A 17,820-nucleotide genomic window follows, 5' to 3' on the forward strand; every position below is an offset into this window, starting at 1 on the left:
TGCCTTCCCTTGCTTCCCATCTGAAAACACCTTTTGAGACAACTACTAATTTAGTATTCCTCATTAACTTTTGCATTATGGGTCTCCCTCATGAAGATTTTTTTTCCCTCATTGTGTTTTCTGCTATATCACAAGCAGCTGGAACAAGGCCTAAAACATTGCAGGTATTCAATAGATCATTGTAATATGAATGAATGGGCTATATTAAAATACACTTATAAAAACCCTCTAAGCCTCATAGATGCAGAACTGACCGCATTTATAATTCTATTGACTTCTGTTTTTCTGACATTCTCTTTTATTACTCTCTGCAGTAAAGTGTGTGTTTTGTATGCTGAGGGACACTCGGGAAAAATGATATATGCACTAGGGTTTTTTTTTGGCACTGCAATCTCTATCATTACACAGACTTCCATGTGAAAATGAAGAAAAAGCTACATGACTGGGGGCGTTCATGGAGGGGTACTACCATCAGAAGGCACCCCATCATAACAAAGCCACCCCCACTTTCATTCATCTCTCAAAATCTTGTATGTCTGTTGCCTCTGCTTCTGTTCTCGAAGGCACCACATTGGTTTCCGTAATTTTTTATTTCCTTTAAGTCACTATTATTTTTAAGTGTGTGTGTGTGTGTGTGTGTGTGTGTATGTTTGGTCTACCTGATCCCCTGGAACCAGATTTACAGACATTTGTGAGCTGCCATATGAATGCTGAGAATTGAACCTGAGTCCTCCAGGACAGCAGCCGGTGCTCTTAACAACTGGGCCATCTCTCCAGTCCCACAACATTCTTTATGTATCAGAAGCAACACTGTTTCTTCTGTCTGACTCTTCTTCCTTCTTCTGCAACTGAAGAGTGGTGTTAGTTCTTAGATTTTCCTTCGCTGGTCTCCTGATTCAGGTAGCGTGATGTGCCCCTCCCTGTGTGCATATTTATACCATGGTGGTTATTGTTGGCCCAGCACTTTTATGTTCTATGTTCACATATAACTGACAGTAAATAGAGCAGTTTTGTGGGCATAAAGATCCCTGTGTTGTTGAACCAAATGTGGCACAAGGCAATATGGAATTTTTGCTTAAAGTACTCATTGACTCAACTTATGGAATACAAATGTCGTTCTAGTCTACATTCTTAGGAAGACAGTTATTTGAAAGAATCTTTCCGGAATTAGCGCAAAGTAAATACCAGTAAAGTTCTCCATATTAAGTAATCTCAAGCTTCCTAGGGTTAGAAACTGTAGTTGAAATACAGTATAAATATTTAATAATTTAGAACTTGCAACTTGAGATTCTAACCTATTTAAAATCATGTATATAGATACATAAAGACAAACAGCTTCTCTACCTCACTGTTTCAAATTCAGGCCTAGGTTAATACACACAGAACTAAGGTGACCAGATAAATCTCATTTAACAGCTGAGGAAGTCACCTACACCCACAGAGAGAGCAGTAGATGATTTTTTTTTAAAGTGTGATTTGAACGTAGTTGGCATTGAAGCCTTACAATGTATATAACTGAAAGTAGAATCTAAAATTGGTTAATTAGAAGCTTTTATTTCCTCTCAAGCTGCAAATGATGAAAAAGGTAGATGTAATGTGGCAATGTTTCCATGTGAGAACCTGAGCATCATGTTAATATAAACTCATTAGTTGTTTGAGAGAATGATGCAATATCAAATTGTGACAAAAAATTGTTAATTAAACAAAATGTCTATAGTTCTCTTTCATAACGCAATAGCAAAATAATGTGCATATTAACAATAGTTGAATATATTAAAGTGTAAGCTTATGCGTGAAATTTTTATCGCACATTTCCCCTATTTTTAAAGATAAAAATGCTAATTTTCTCAAGTTAAACCTTCAAAACAAAAAAAAATGAGATTGTTCTGAACAATTTCTCTGAATCTTATTCTTTTATAACCTATAAGCCTCTCTGCATGATATAATTTTTTTAGTACCCGCATTTTAATCCGGAGTGCAATGCTAGTGTAGAAGTTACAATATTAAAGTTTCCACTCAAGCTGGAGAAATAACTCCATGGCAGAACACATGCCTAGGACACACCAAGCCCTGACTGCAAGCACAGTGCTGTAACAAGGAAACAAAAGTCCCCCCAGATGAAATCACATTTATGTTTCTTCATTGACAGATAAAGTGTACTTTATCTTGTACCTCATGATGTTCTTAAAAAGTGTTTACATTATAGCATGGTCAAATTTAGCTAATTAACATGCAATGCACAACAAAGTTAGCCTGTGCTGAGAGCACATAGAACACACTTTCTTTACATTTGTGGATTCTATAGCAACTGCAGCCACCTTGCCATAGAATAGGCCTTTTGAAATTGGTAGCTCCTGACTATAATCCTATGTCCACAAGCCAGCATCTCCCCTATCGCTTAACTACCCCAAACTCAGTTGACTCTTTGGCCTCCTAACAATGTTAGAGAACTGACTGTAGAGGCTACTTCTGAACATTGTATACTCCTGAACTAAACTCCTGCATCTCAGGTAAGGAGGCAGCTCTCTTCTCTAGAAAATTCTGATGTTAACTCTCCTTGACAAGCTTACTGAGTGGTGCACAGAGCCTGTTTGACTGGAAGAACGGAATTGATGTGAAGAGTACCAACCCTCTTCTTTTGCATCTTTAGGAATATTTATCTCATTCGTAGTATGCTTGTAAAATAAGAACATGGTGGCCCCCGGATTACCTTCTTGATACTCAGGTATCTGAAGGTCAAACTAACTGGAGCATAAGGGTTCATTCCCAAGATGTATCTGAGGCAAATGCTTAGAAAATGATGGTCGAAGTGATCACATCCCAGTGTCCTCAAGCAGCCAGGATGACTGTATATAAGATGCTATCAGCTATAGCCCCTGTCTGTTTATTAAGTGTCTATGCTGCGCTAACCGTGCTACAGGAACCTGTGCCTCATCACTAATATCAGAGCAGCACTGACAAGAAGTATTTCAACCTTCACTTTACTGAAAAGGAAATTGAGGCTTAAACGTCAAAAGAAGCTGCCTGGTTTTCTGTGCTAAATACCTGCTAAAATCCAGACTTCATTCTAGTCTCCCCTTCTTGTCTAGATACATCACTAGTTGGTCTATATAGAAAGAGTAGGTCTAGGGAGAGGAAGGATTTTAGCTTATTTCTCTCCTGGGTCATGTGAAGCCTGAAGAAGAAATCGTTTTCACATTGTAGCTCGTGAAAACAACTTCCTTATTCACAGTGTGTCCTCAAGTTACCTGCTAAGTCATAGGCTATGCAGATCAATCAAAACTTCATAGGAGGATTTCTCTAAACTCTGTTCTTCAAACAGTCTCAAAGAATCGGTGCCACTCAGGAAGCTTGGTAAGATGTTCAGGACTCTGACTCAGAAGTTGAGATGAGATTTCCAGATTCTGTTTATGACTTCTGAAATGAGGCTGGGGCTTCTGGTCTAGATACTGCACCCGCAGTGACAAAGCCCAGAAGAGAGCATGTCTTTAACTCCTCATAGTGACAGCAGGTTGAGTACAAAGGGTCACCGGGCTGACGAAGGATGGGACACAACTCCAGACAAAAAAGACTAGCGTGGGGCCAAAGAGATTGCCCAGTGGCTAGGACTAGCATGGGGCCAAAGAGATTGCCCAGTGATTAGGAACACTGGCTGCCCTCACAAATGAGTCAGAGCCCACATGGAGACTCACCATCTTCTATAGTTCCTGTTCCTGAGTAACTGACCCCTCTTCTGACCTCTATGGGTTCCTGGTCACACATATTGCGTGTTCATACACTCAATCACACACACATACACATAGAGTTAAATGAATAAACTTTAAAAAGACAGATGTAATGCACAGCTCCTAGTCTACACAAAGTTAATTCACATATCAAAATATTTAGCTTAATCTCCTTTAATTTTACCTTAGTCTGCTCACGTCTAAGTATTACATTTTGTGGACTGTTATTAAAAACCTTTGCAGTAATTTTTAGTAGTCTGAAACATTTTTTCCATTTTTTTTTACCAGAGACACAGGTCGTATAAAATAGAGATTTTGAACTGTTTAATTTCATAAAGGCATATTATATTCCTTCTTTCATGATGTAGACAAGAAGAAAACTAGGTTCTTCAAGATAAGTCAACTCCGTGAGAACTGTATTATCATTCTCTATTAGGCAATGGCACTGGAAGATAATCAAAGAAACGACTTTGGGAGAAAGTCTACTCTAGAGGAATGCACTCTAAGAAAGAAGCACAATATATGTCATGCATTTGCATATTCATATGAGTTAGATAGAAGCCAGCATTTCTTAGGTTCCAGAGAGCAAAGCAGGCTTCAAAAAAGACCTATTTTTATAATTAACATGCATCTTAGAAAGAGCATTCCAGTTGTGAGTGGTAAAAGTCATACAAAGACTCATACATAGCAAAGGAACACAATATAGTTTTATGTACCTGGCTAGAATGGTTGTTAAGACCCAGAATGAGAAAACACCAATCTTTGGTAGACCTCCATTCGGGTATAGAGGATAGGCACAGAACAGTCCAGACAATCAGCTAAAAGTCTTCTTGCAAGTTTGGGCAGTGTGAACTCTTAGTATATGCATTAATGGTTTGAAACCAGTTCTGTTGCTGCTGTGTATGGAATTGAGGCATATGGAACCACCAAAGGATCTTCTTAAACACCAGTGCATCAACCACGAAAGACCTATAGTTGCCAGAGCCACGGCTCTAAACCGGAAAACGTAAGCTGCCTTCTGCAGCACTATGTCCACAAAAGTTTGCTGCACAGTGGGAAGCAGTGACCGCTGCTGACGGACACACACAGGGCAGGATTTTGTATTTTGCTACTCGAACCCATCTCTAGTCATATTTTTCCTTTTGAAATAAGAGGGGGCTGGACGATCACACTGTCTAAAGTGTCACGTACTGAAGGTCATGCACACAATTATTGGGGGGGGTGATAGCTCCGTGTGACAGCTCAGAAGGACGAAATATGCTGTCTTCTCCTATTGTCATGGCAAAGACACCTGGAAGACCTATGTGTGGCGTGCTGTCAGGGGCGGTTGGCAATGGCATTTCTTGGCAAGTAGCCCTACGAGGAACTCTACTTTTTAAACAGAAACCCACCCTGATTGACCCTAAAAGGACTAGTATTTTCATTTAAATTGGGGGGGGTTACAAAGAACAAACAAACAAATAAGTAAAAAGATTAATGATTTTTCATAGAATTGAATATCTCCTACACCATGTCTGAAACCTATTCAGTAAACTGGAAAGTATCAATGAATAACTTCACTAGTTAGAGGTCACCTGTCCTACATACAAGATCACCTAAACATTTTCAGCTCTTAGAAATGTAGTCTTTTCTATCTGAACTCTGTTCATCATGTCAGGATTTAGAGCAGAAAAACCCCAAACTGTACTTTTAGAACTTAGACATACTAAGATGTATTCTCAAATGTTTCTCGCTGCAGTAGTCTAAGGACAATTGGAAGAGCTGAGGAGACAGCTCCCTCCTCCCAGGCTCTGGTGGGAAGGTAAGGTTTCCAAGGGGCTGTTTGGAAGAATGCAATTAAATAAAAACCTGACTGTCTATCAATAAGATGGTGATATTTTTATAGGGCTTAAACGACAGGAGGGCTATGCTGAGTCCTTTCAATAAGCCTCAATTAAAGGGATCGATATTGCTAAAGAAATCTTTCAAAGCACCTCTGATAGAAGAGTTCTTTGAGATTAGTTTTAGAGGCTGGAACAACGTACACCGAGGACAAGGAGAAGCAAATTCTAGCGTCCAGGAACTAACTGCCAGCTGTCCTGGCCCACAGAATCTCAAGGTTATCTATCAGGTGAATGAAATAAAAACTAATTCGTGGATAAGTGTCCCCTCTCCACCCCCGACCCCCCACCCCGCAACACTCATCGTATTAAAAAAAATCAACCCAAGCAGTGCCCTCACAGGACTTCATCACACCGGTGGGAACCCACACTGGCCATCTTTATTCACCATTTGTCCGTACACGGTAAGCTGTTGTTCCTCCTTTCTGATAGTTTCAATGCCACTTATCAGTCCCCGGTCTGCCGGAAGTCCCACCTCCTCCAAAAGTCCTCTACTTCGAGTTCTCGCGTTATAACGTATCTGTTTTGGAATGAAGTTCTCACTCTTAGACTCAGGAAGCAGTTGTCTGTCTTTCCCCTTGGAGGTCTCTGCAGAAAGCAAGCCTCTTGCAGACAAGCTCCACACTGTTTTCTGCTTTGTAGCCTCTCTTCAGAAAGCACGGAGCTGAGCGGTACACAACACGGTTGAGTAGCAAGCACCGGGGGGAGGGGGGGGGGGGAGAGGGGGGAGAGTTCTATGTCAGGGGAGCTTTCTGGGCTCCTACCATAAAGAGGAGCTTGGCTAGACGGGTGTCACTGCGTTCAGATGAGACCCAGAAGGGACCAGATGTAAGCATTAGGAGTGATGGGAGGAGGGAGGCAGAAAACAAGGACTTTAGAGAGGAGGAGCTAAGAGGGACCAGCAGAAGGCTGGGCTTAGGACTGGTTCAGCAAGGCTTTCACATAGACAGCAAAGAACGTTCTTGAAAGTTACAATGACAGTGACGCCAGTAGTTTTCGAAGACAGAAATTCCTAGTAAGGGAATTGTGCCTCTTGAGACCAGCCTGGTTGTAGGATTCTGAAACTTGACAATCCAATGTAGAAACTTGTCTTTTGTCCAGCACCTGTCTTCGCACAATGTTGTGGTCATAGTAGTATATATATTGAGATTAGTTTTAGAGGATGGAACAGGGTACACCAAGGCCAAGGAGAAGTAAATTCTAGCGTCCAGGAACTAACTGCCAGCTGTCCTAGCCCACGGAATCTCAAGGTTATCTATCAGGTGAATGAAATAATAAGGAATTCATGGATAAGCACCCCACCCCCCCTGCGACACTCATCATATTTGGAAAACCAACCCAAGCGGTGCCCTCAACACACCTGTGGGAACCCACACTATAATATATCTATATATTACTAGGACACACACACATATATGTATATATTTACATTCAGTTGCTAGCTCAGCAACCATTGGATACTCACTTCATCAGAAAGCTGACATAATTTGAGACACGGAAAAGGCTCCTTTGAGTAACATGAGCTTAGGCGCTATCTTCAGAAGGCCCTGCCTCCTGGTCGACACCGATATTAACCAAATAGTGGTACTTACATAAAACCGACCATCAATACACCTGTAAGGTGTGGTAAAGGCTAATGAGCCCTGAGTACACTTCCCTGTGAAGCAAAGGACTATTGGAGCACAGACAGTGAGCCCGGGAGGTGCTCAGAGAGCGCACACTTTTTACGGTGTGACACGGCTGTCCTTCCCATGAGCACCAGGGGAGGGACCGGCATGGTGTGAACCCTCACTGTTAATAGCTGTGCATTGCCTGATCTCAGAATTCATAAGTAATAAGATTCTGTTTTTTTTTTAAAAAAACAAAACCAAACAAACAACCCCCCCCAAAAAAAATCCACCATCAAATCTAGTCAAAATAACAGCACAATTCAATTTCTTTCAATTAAACTAAAACTTCAAAGCAAGGAAGGAGCCCATGTTAGCATGTAGATCTTTTTTTCCCAGTTCTTAGTAAAGGGTTCCTTGGTGGTGGTGGGGCTTTGCCTAGCCTGGCTCTGGTTTGGAGGAAAAGATAAACACAGGAAAAAAAACAGAGGAAAGAGATAAACACAGGCAGCCCACATTTCATTGCGCAAACATCCCCAGCCCCCAGGTGTTCTAGGTTCGCTGGGTTCTTCTCGAATGTCCGTTCTGTGTTTTAGCTATGTCGGTTCTGTGTTTTAGCTGTTCTACAGCTTCTGACAAACACATGTCCTCAAGTTCTAAAGCTGGGTGAATCTTCTGGTCTCGAGTGTGTACTGAGTACTGGCAGCTTCTAAAACTGCAAGGGAGCAGAGCCTCAGCTTGCGCACATGGCCCTCTTGCTCTCCACATCTGAGATCTCGGGCCAACGCACCTCATCTGGGGTCAACGACAGTCTAGAGGAGTGACCTTGCCGATCCTCTCATGAACTTCCAGGTTCCTGGGCTTCTTGTGTTCTCTGTTGTTCGCCCATTGTTCTGCTATAATGACATCAGTTTTCCCAAAGCCCACCATGTCCCATCCCCACACTGCCTGCATGGGATCAGCTCAACATGCTGTACTGAAGTCTCAGCCCTCCTGTGCAACTCACTGCAGAGGCTACTGTATGGCTTCGATTCGCTTGTAGCTTGATCAAAATTGTTTCAAACAGACTCCAAGAAAATCTGTGTTCCAGTTCTCCTATACAGAGGGTCATGCGTGATATGAACCTTTAGAGAGAGATACCCTCCAGTAGGGAAATGACCATGAAGCCATTAGAATTATTGAGCTAAATAAAGCCACGTTTACGGTAGTACAAAGATGACCCTCCCCCCGCCCCATGCCATTTGCAGAAAGTCCTGAGGGCCTTCCAAATGTCTGTCACTACGAACTGTCGCGCAATGTAAGGAACAACCTCCCCCCCCCCCTTTGCAGTGCACACAGTGGCTGCACCGTCCTGCATCCCCACGTTGCTTTCTTTAGTAGTTAAGTCCTATGGCACCGCACCTTATCCCTAAACCATGAGGATCCAGCCCTCTCCACAGGAACATGCCTCACGCTCTCGGCATCATTTCAGGATGCCGTGTAGCAGAGAACAGTGGATTTTACACACCCCCAGCAACACATGCTTCCTCACCCACAGCCCTCTGCTAAAGTGGATCCTGCCTCTGCTGGTGGGAGCTTTCGCAAACCGAAGCCTGAATAAAGGCGGAGAGGAGCGGGGCGGCTCGCTCTCGCACCTCCCGCCACCTGCCCCGCACAGGAATTCCTTAATAAGCACTTGGGCAGGACGGCGCGGAAGGAAGTGTATTATTCCTTCTCGGCCCTGTCACTCGGGGACCCAGCTTTCTCCCAGCACAATGGCTTCACAGAAGAGAGAAAAAAGCACAGGACAGGAAATGGCAGCTTTATATTCTCAGAGATGGATGATGGGCAGGTACCCATAGGTTTCACCTGTCACTTTCCATACCAAAAATCCAAATGCAAAGGGCCACATGGGGGACATTTTCTTAGAGAAATCATTGACTTACAGACAAAAAAAAAAAAAGTGTCTCGTGTCATGTCCCAACAAATGTAATCTACCCTTTTAAAAATGGAAACCTGCGATTGCTGGGAAGCGATCTGCTGCTAGCTTTTGCTCTGGGTAGTTTGTATTTCAAGTAAAACCGTCACCACCCACTCTCCATTGAAGCCGAGATTTTAAGAGACAGGCAAACTGAAAGAACCACGACTCAGCCCGTCCCTCTCTCAGAAGACACCCTGCACAGCAAATCACAATGCTGGCTAAGGGCTCCGCACTTGAAGACCATCTCCTCAGGACGGGAGGAGAGATATGGAGCCATTTTTCACCAGCTTCACAAGAAAACGTCAGCTCGCAGCGGCTCGTGCAGCATTGCCAGAGCGCATCTTAATTTGGCCCAAAGGGACGCGGCCAGTCACCCTCACGGAACATTTTCCTAAACAGTCCCTTCCAAATCTGATCCCCTCAGCTCTGAACATCTTGGGAATAGAATGTTTGGCAATCGCATGGACCAAAAATGCATCCTATTCAAAACTAAATGCCCTCACGTTTCCTTTGGCAAGCATGGAAATTAGACACTTCTGAGTTAAAAAAAAAAAATACTCAGGAAGAGAAAAGACGCCTCTCCCACTCCTCGCCCTCCTGTAGCGTTCTGACTAATACCCCTGGGCAGTTTACTTCAGAAAGGAGCAGACTCCTGACCAGGGCACAATGGCAAATTGGCACACAAGCCTCCAGCTCTCAGCAAAGCGCAGGCAATGCTTTCTTTGTAAAAACACGGGGAAATACTCACGCTAGAACAAAAGGCACGCTATCTGCAAAGCCAGAAGTGAGGGATATTATGTATTTGGTTTACACACATCTGTATCCACTCGTTTTTTTTTTCAAAAAAAGGCTTTGAACCTAATTTAATCATACCACACTGTATTCTTTCCCCAAACCCAGGCGATTATAATTAAAATTATTTTTTTTAAAGCTTTGGCTCCAAAAGGAGGTAAAGGACACTGCTGGAAGAATACCTGGGGTGTGCCTTTGTTGACGGGGTGCCATTTCAAACTTACAGTATTTGAACTCAATTGTGGAGAATTCAGAGGAGGCGAATGCAGCGGGCGGTATGAGAATGATTCTGGCACTAGCAGAAATGCCAAGTCAGCAGGTATTTGTGTTTACACTTCACAATACCTTTATCATGCATGCATTTTTGCAGCCTGGCGGGGCAAAAAACGCTAACTGCTCCCCAAACAGCCACCTGACAACCTCGGGCAGAAGCACACATTGTGACTCAGAGGAGACATCATGATGGCTCTCGGCGAGCTGGATTAGACAAAAGCTCCGGAAGCCAGCGAGAGGCATTCGGTATACGGAGGGGAGAGTCCAAAGCAAGTTTAGGCTCACATCTGGTGGAATATGGCACTGCCTTAGCCAGGCTTGGGGAACAGGAGGGTATGGAGGATATAAATAGAAAATACACACATAGAGAGGCAGAATCCAGAAGCCGGAGCGGGTCCGCTAAGGCTTACTAACCTGCAGCTGAGCTCAGAGCAAGCCCAGGAGCGGCGGGTCCTCTCCCACCTTTCCATGGTCCTCAGTCAGCGTCTTCTCAAACCACCTGTACTGATCCAATCCATCCTCGGATAAAATGATCTTCCAGGGAGAAGTAGTGTTAGCTGGGCTTGGATCTTGCCAGCATAAATGCCTAGAATTTTCCTCTTGAAGCGAGATTCAGCAGCACAAAACTGCTCCTGAGGTCTTTTGTTTTCCCTACTCTCAAAGATGAAGCATGCAGCACTTCTCTCTCTCTCTCTCTCTCTCTCTCTCTCTCTCTCTCTCTCTCTCTCTCGCTCCCTCCCTCCTTTCTCTTCCCCCCCAACCCCCACTAAGCAACCTCACTGGATTCTCATTCAGTCAGGGTCATTTACATCTCCCAGCGTGAAAACCTGGGCTATACACCAAGTCTGTCAGTCTCTCACTTTTGGATTTCCTCTGGAAAAGGGAGGGGGCGGCTCTAGGTGAAGTCAGGTGACCCTCCCCTTAAAAGCCTGTGAGATGGATGGAATACGTGAGCCTTAATATCCACACTGCACATTTACGCGTTACAGAGCCGAGAGGAAAGCTAGAGATTAAGCATTTTGGGTTTTTCTTTCGCAGTCCCCTTTCAGCCATTAAGAGAAGCTAGCATAGTATAATAAAATGTAATTAAACTTTTCGGCGTTAATAACACGGCTACATCCCTTCAGCATCGCCTAACTGAACAATTCTTTTAAACTTGTGAGCATCACTGCTTCTCTCTCTACGAAGGGTCAAAGAAGCCCTGCATCTGCTACTACGCACGTCTCCTAATCGGTCTGTTCTTTGCAACCCAGTTAAAGTGTCCTGACGTTAAGGCCACTAGAGAAAAAAATAATAATGTGTGTGGGGGGGGGGCGATGACAAGACTACTAGAAATCAGTAGCTTCCTCCTGTGCAACCATGTCCCACACAGGTAACTTGGGCAAATCACAGGGCCCTTCTCTGCCTCAGTTTCCCAGTGTCAAGGAGGATCAAACAGAACAAAGGTAACAGATATAGATCCCCTTCCCTTTGCCATCCTTGGTCCAGAAGCCTGGGAGAGAAGATGCCCAGGTGGCAAGACTTGTTCAGCATCTTGGACTCAGAAACAAGAGGCAAAACCTGTGCCCATTGATGGTGTGGAAGACAAGCGGGTAGCCAGGGGCCGGGATCTACAGAGCAAGCCTCCTCCCATTGGGTCTCTGCTGTGCTGCTCTCAATATACAATGGGGGCCTACTGCTAAATAGGAAAGATAAGTTGTCTGCTCTTCATGGCATTGCAAGGAAGGATGAGATGGTGTTTACCAACCATTTCAGATAGAAAGTAATCGGGGGGGGGGGGAGAGAGAGAGAGAGAGAGAGAGAGAGAGAGAGAGAGAGAGAGAGAGATAAGAAGAAGAAGAAGAAGAAGAAGAAGAAGAAGAAGAAGAAGAAGAAGAAGAAGAAGAAGAAGAAGAAGAAGAAGAAGGCGGCACATCAGAACTCCCGTTTGACCCTTGGTGGTCTATGCTTGGGAAAATAAATACGTTTGAGCTACTAGGGATCAAATTCAACCTTACACTTGTTAGGAAAATATGCTACGACTGACTATACTGCAAACCTAATCTATGTATTCTTGATTTCAACATAAGAGGAAACCTTTAGAAGAAGTAGCAGAACCTTATTCTGACAGCAATAATAATGGCTTTAGGCATTAGGTAGGGCTCAGACTACAAAAGGTCTTGGAAGGAAATCCTCTTCTGTTGCTGTCTTTCTCCTGCTGCTTCTTTTGGTCCCTCCCCCTCCCCCACTGAAAGTCAGCAGGGACTGGAATCTCTTTTCCTCAGGAGACATAGAAACCAACACCTAATTTCTCAAAAACAAGACACAAAATCTAAATATCTTACCCTCATCTTCCTCTGCTCCCCTGCGGAGGGCTCCCTCCTCTTTGCTGACTGTTCCACTTCTTGAGTCTTGCCTCACAGCCAGGAGACACACTACAGAGAAAGGCCAGATGGCTTTTCTGGGTTCTTCACTCGGCCTTAGATCAAGCCTTGTTTGTCCAGTCCTACATGGTAGTCAAGGCCTTATTGAATCTAAGTGTAGGCATGCATGTTTTACCTGTGGTTTTGGACACTGATCATGAAATTATGATCAAACGTATAGTCTTAGTGAGACCATCTTTGGGTGTCAGGTAGGACTCCTCATGGTAGACAGGAAAGGGGTGACTCTTCTTCCCCCACCTATAGCTTAAAGCGACAGCAACCAGAAATCCTCTCATCCCAGCCACCTATTACCTCTTCAAGAGTGGAGTCAAAGAGAAGGGCCATTGGCGATGTGACGGGACCGTCAACTGAAATGCACACGGTTCCCTCCATAAACATCATTTAGAGCAGACAGAAAACGAGTGGCAGCTCTTCGCCACTTGTTCACGGTTGCCTTGGGTTTTTAAAGTGTTACCTTGCATGGAAATATCCAATTTAAGCTTTTCAAATAAATTATATGCTAACTGGCTGCAAAATTAACTTCAGTTTGTGCTATAAAAATTTGGCATCCAAACATTGGGCAGTAAAAAAGAATATCTTTCTGCAGAAAAGTAAGTCAGCTTAGACAAATTTAGGAAGACCTAAAATGTGTGCAGGATTGAGGCAGAAGGATGTGAGCTGGCCGTCTCAAGAAGCACACTAGCTGGGTTTGCCATTCACTCCCCGTTAGCAGTAGGTGCTTGAGTTCCAAATCTGCACTCAGTTTGGCTTTGCTCTTCGTTCTCTTTTGTCTTATTCTCACTCTTAAAAAAATTCTTCTTCTGTGAGAGAGGCACTGTCTCTGAGAGTCTTGTGCACAATGCTGGTAAAGATGAAGCGAGGAGAGGGAATTCTGTATTCTGTTCCACTGCGAGTGGGGTTGGGCCTGAACGCTACTGTGCAACAGGGTTCAATGTCCTTGATACTTTAAAAACAGGAATGACAGAATCTGGTCTCCCTGTTATCTGAGTAAAGGCAAAGGGTCTTGATTTGAAGAGGCCTATCAAAGCTTACCAACGAGAAGCTAACTTAAAGTAAAAACAAATTGGTAAGAATAATAATAAATAACAAAAATAAAAGTAAATAAATAGTGAATTAGTAAAAATCATAATAAATTAGCCAGGCGGTGGTGGCGCACGCCTTTAATCCTAGCACTCGGGAGGCAGAGGCAGGCGGATCGCTGTGAGTTTGAGGCCAGCCTGGTCTACTAGAGCTAGTTGCAGGACAGGCTCCAAAACTACAGAGAAACCTTGTGTCAAAAAACCAAAATAATAATAATAATAATAATAATCAATAAAAATGTTGCAGCAACTAACTAGAGCCAGTGTTCTGAGTCATCTTCTATGACTTCTAAATTGCTGACATATGGTTAAAAAAAAAACCTCTCCTGTGTGCTCACTTGCTGAAACCATGCTCCTGGGGCATACATATCCTTTGTACTGGGCACAATGCTAAGCACAGACGGGAACAAGACAAAGTCTGAATCCGCTGAGAACCTTAACCTAGGCTACCACTAGCATAAAACAGACGGAGCAGTACTTAGGACAGGTGCTATGGAAATTCAGAACAGGAATTCAGTTCTCCTTAGCGGCGGGAAGAGCCGTAGAAAAGAATGGGTGGACCTTGACCTGAGCTTTTGGATGTATTCGTTACCTAGGTGAGAGTCGGCAAGATTGCAGATACTCATGGGGCAGCAAACCTGGAGACTTGTGCAGTGTGATGTGGTCGGACTGCAGAGCGTTTGCCTGCTTCCAAGTGCAGGTTGGAAGTAATTGTGGACGGCCTTGCGCTTCTCTATAATGCGGTGGCAGGTCAGTGACGATGCTTTGCCTGGCGGTCTTTATATGATCCAATTACATAGACATCGATGTGAATTCCCAAAGTTTCTAAATAAGAACAAATCCATTTGAGTGGGCACGCTGAGTGTACTCCTCACCAGAGAACTCTAGGAGTATCTGTTTTTAACAAGTATCTCAGGCAATCGCTACAATGCTGGTTTTGCTACAGTTCAGCATGTGTTAGGATACCTGTCGATGACTAGAATCAGAATATCTGGATACAAGACAAAGAATCCCCACCTTTAAGGTGGTTGCAATTCAAGCAAAGCAGAGAATCACCTTTTCTGGAGAGACGTTGTGGGGCAAAGGCTACCCAGAACCTGTTTTACAGGATTCTTGGCTTGAAACAACCAAATTCAACTAAGTTTAAGATAGTTATCTTCATATTTCAAAATGCAGTGTCATAAACATAGGACACAGTACTTCCATATCAGTTTTCCTGAAAGCGGGGGCTGGGAGACCACTGGCAACTAGCCGGCCCCTTCTTTCTGTATCTTGATGACAGCATCATCTTCTCATTCCGTGTTCTGTTCTTAACCAACTTCACTTTGTTGCATATGTAATCCAGTCTGTTAGCCCATTGCATCCAAATTGTATCTGATTAGGGACCCTGTGCTCACCAAACAGGAAGTGGTGATTAATGTCTCTTTAGTCAGATGAAGAAAGACGAGATTGGCTAGTTTGATAGCCTAAGGTGGCCACAGTTGCATTGGCAGTATTTGCATGGCCGTATTCACATTTCGCGGACTCTGGATGAAGGTCTTCAGAAGGGCTCATGGCAGGGCAGACACACGGAAGTCTATCACAAACACAACTGTAAAAGCAAGCACTGCTTGAGAAGAGTCTGTCAGTGGTAGAAGAGAGACTGAACATTCCAGAGACTGTTAAGAAGCAAGACTCACAGATCCTGAATCTAACATCTCAAAAGGAGTCCATCTGAGGGTTGTGTCTTGTGGACTGTGAATGTCACACTCTAAAGCAGGTGTCCCAAGGGGGATCCATTCACTTAGTTCCTGGGAGATACAGACCTGATCTTGTATTCTTTACTTGGAAAATACAGGACACGAGCAGTCGAAGAAAGCTAAACAATATTAAGGAAAAGTGTGCTTAGGAAGATGGGTACAAATTACGTAGTCAAGATCCTTTGGAAGTCAAGTGAGAGACTTTTGCTTTTTACACTTGAATAAGCTTTCCGTAATGGCTGAAAGACTTTTCAAACTAAAAGACAGTGACTGTGTTTATTTTGCAGCATAGATATTAATAGAGAGACACCTCTCTGTGCAGTCTCACCCTCCTGTAAGACACAGGGAACACCCCTAAACTTGGCAGCTATTGCTTACACCTGGGTCTGCTTCGACTGGGTCCCTCTCTGTCTCACAGCGGGCACCCCTTCATTTCTCCTTCCGTATTTATTCTTCAGGAACTTCCTACTAACACTATAGGAATCTCCTCCTCTCCTCCTCGCCCCTCCTGTAGTTTACACTTGCTGTGTGCTGTAGACAACTGTGACCTAAACAGTTGGAGTGAAGACACTTGACTTTTTAGAGATGCATTTTTCTTTTATGCTTATGAGTCCTTTGCCACATGCATATAGTGCCTTCAGAGGCCAGAAGAGTTCTGAATCCCCCAGACCAAAGTTGCAGATGGCTGCGAGCCAACGTATGGGTTATGGGAACCAAATGTGGTTCCTCAGCTACAGTGTGGAGAGCTCTTCGCTGCTGAGCCATCGCTCCAACCCCAAGGCTTGACTGTTTTCACTCCCACAATAACTCTCAGACCTGTTATCACCACTCAATCACGGAGGGAACTGACTTTTGGAGAAGCCGAATAATTGAGCAAAGATACAGGAACTAATAAATAGCAGCTTCTTGTTCATGACTCAACCACAGACTACAACATGATCAGCTTCCTATCTTAATCTTCCAGAAACTAAAAGGCACTGGTAGATTCTATCAGTGCGCTGGGGCTGGGACTGTTTGCCTTCCACTCTGTTACCCAACTGCTAAAGGCTCATTATGAACAGCTAGACTGGTTTTGACTGAGTTCTGTTATCTTTAAGCTTTGTGACCAAAAACAAGTCATCTAAGCTCTGGGCCTCAATTCCCAGACCTGCCTTAGAGTTAGAGGTGGAAATGACCACCCATATTTGGAATTTAACACAATGCCTGTGGCTGTTAGCACGTGCTAAAATACAGTTATCGCTTATCATTATTACGGTAATAACAAGCGGGAAGTGAAATTTCTGCTTTTCCCAAAGATAGTTTGAAACTGGTGGAATGGTACCGTTGACACTGTACAGAATTAAATGTAGTTTTTAATCATATTAAAAATTTGTAGAGCGTCATAGTTAGTACCAGTTGTCAACTTGATACGTTCAGGAAGTGGGTGCCTCCATTTAGGAATGGCCTCCAGAAGGTTGGCCTGTGGCCATGTCTGGGAGGCGTTCTCTTAATTGCTAATTGATGTGGGAGAGCCCAGGCCACTGTGGGAAGTCCCATTCCTGAGCAGGCAAGCCTGAGTTGTTCAGGAAAGCTAGCTGAGCAAGCCAGGGGAAGGAAGCCAGCATGCAGTGTTCCCCCATGCGACTGCTTCAGTTCCTGCCTACAGATTCCCTCTTGAATTGCTTCTTTGACTTCCCTTAATGGACTGCATCTTTTAAGTTGAAGCGAATCCTTTTCTCCCAAGTTGCTTTGTCAGAGTTTTGTCTTAACCTCAAGAAACCAACCAGAACATAGAGCTACATTACCAGCCAAGTTAGGAAGCGCCATCAAGCACCCTCTAGCTAGTCATCAACAACATGTATTGATTTATTATCAGGCCATGGTCTATGCTTTTGAAAGGCAAAAGGTAGAAATTATGTGTTTTCCAAAAAGCCAATACTTGTATTTTACCCATAAGATAACTGTTAATTCTTCTCTGAAAACATCATTACACTTATAATCCACTGCCTTTTCTGAGTTAAATAGTTCAAATATTTCTGTAGAATATCTCTACATAATCTAAGATATATATATATATATATATACACACACACTAGCAAATATTACTTCCTTTCCATATGTAGCAAAGTTGTCGGGTAAGTATATTTTTAGTGTAGATTGATATTCTGCCTATGTGAAGTCAAAGCCAAATACATTATAGATCTTTTTGACAACAAGAAAACAAATTTTGTGTGAGAATAAGGTTGATTATATTTTACATATATAGACAAGGTCACAAAGCCTTCTGTCTTTTTTTCCCATTATATGAATTGATCTGAATGGGTAATTCTACTGCTGATGGTTTGCGTGTCAACTACATGGTC

General features: G+C 43.4%; 1 protein-coding gene across 8 annotated transcripts in view; it reads right to left on the minus strand.

The window, feature by feature from the left end:
• Nucleotides 1-17,820, minus strand: part of Magi2 (membrane associated guanylate kinase, WW and PDZ domain containing 2) — a 1,336,576-nt gene that overhangs the window by 722,930 nt on the left and 595,826 nt on the right. Inside the window, exon 1 of one of the 8 annotated variants that reach the window (XM_087902372.1) lies at nucleotides 10,652-11,072. The exons of the other annotated variants lie outside the window; for them this stretch is intronic. The gene's annotated coding sequence lies outside the window, so the exon portion shown is untranslated. Of the gene's footprint in view, nucleotides 1-10,651; nucleotides 11,073-17,820 lie in introns of those variants that run through there. 8 annotated transcript variants of the gene reach the window in all.

This window comes from Myodes glareolus, chromosome 27 (genome assembly GCF_982192425.1).
Source record: "Myodes glareolus chromosome 27, mMyoGla1.1, whole genome shotgun sequence".
In the NCBI taxonomy this organism is placed as follows: Eukaryota; Metazoa; Chordata; class Mammalia; order Rodentia; family Cricetidae; genus Myodes; species Myodes glareolus.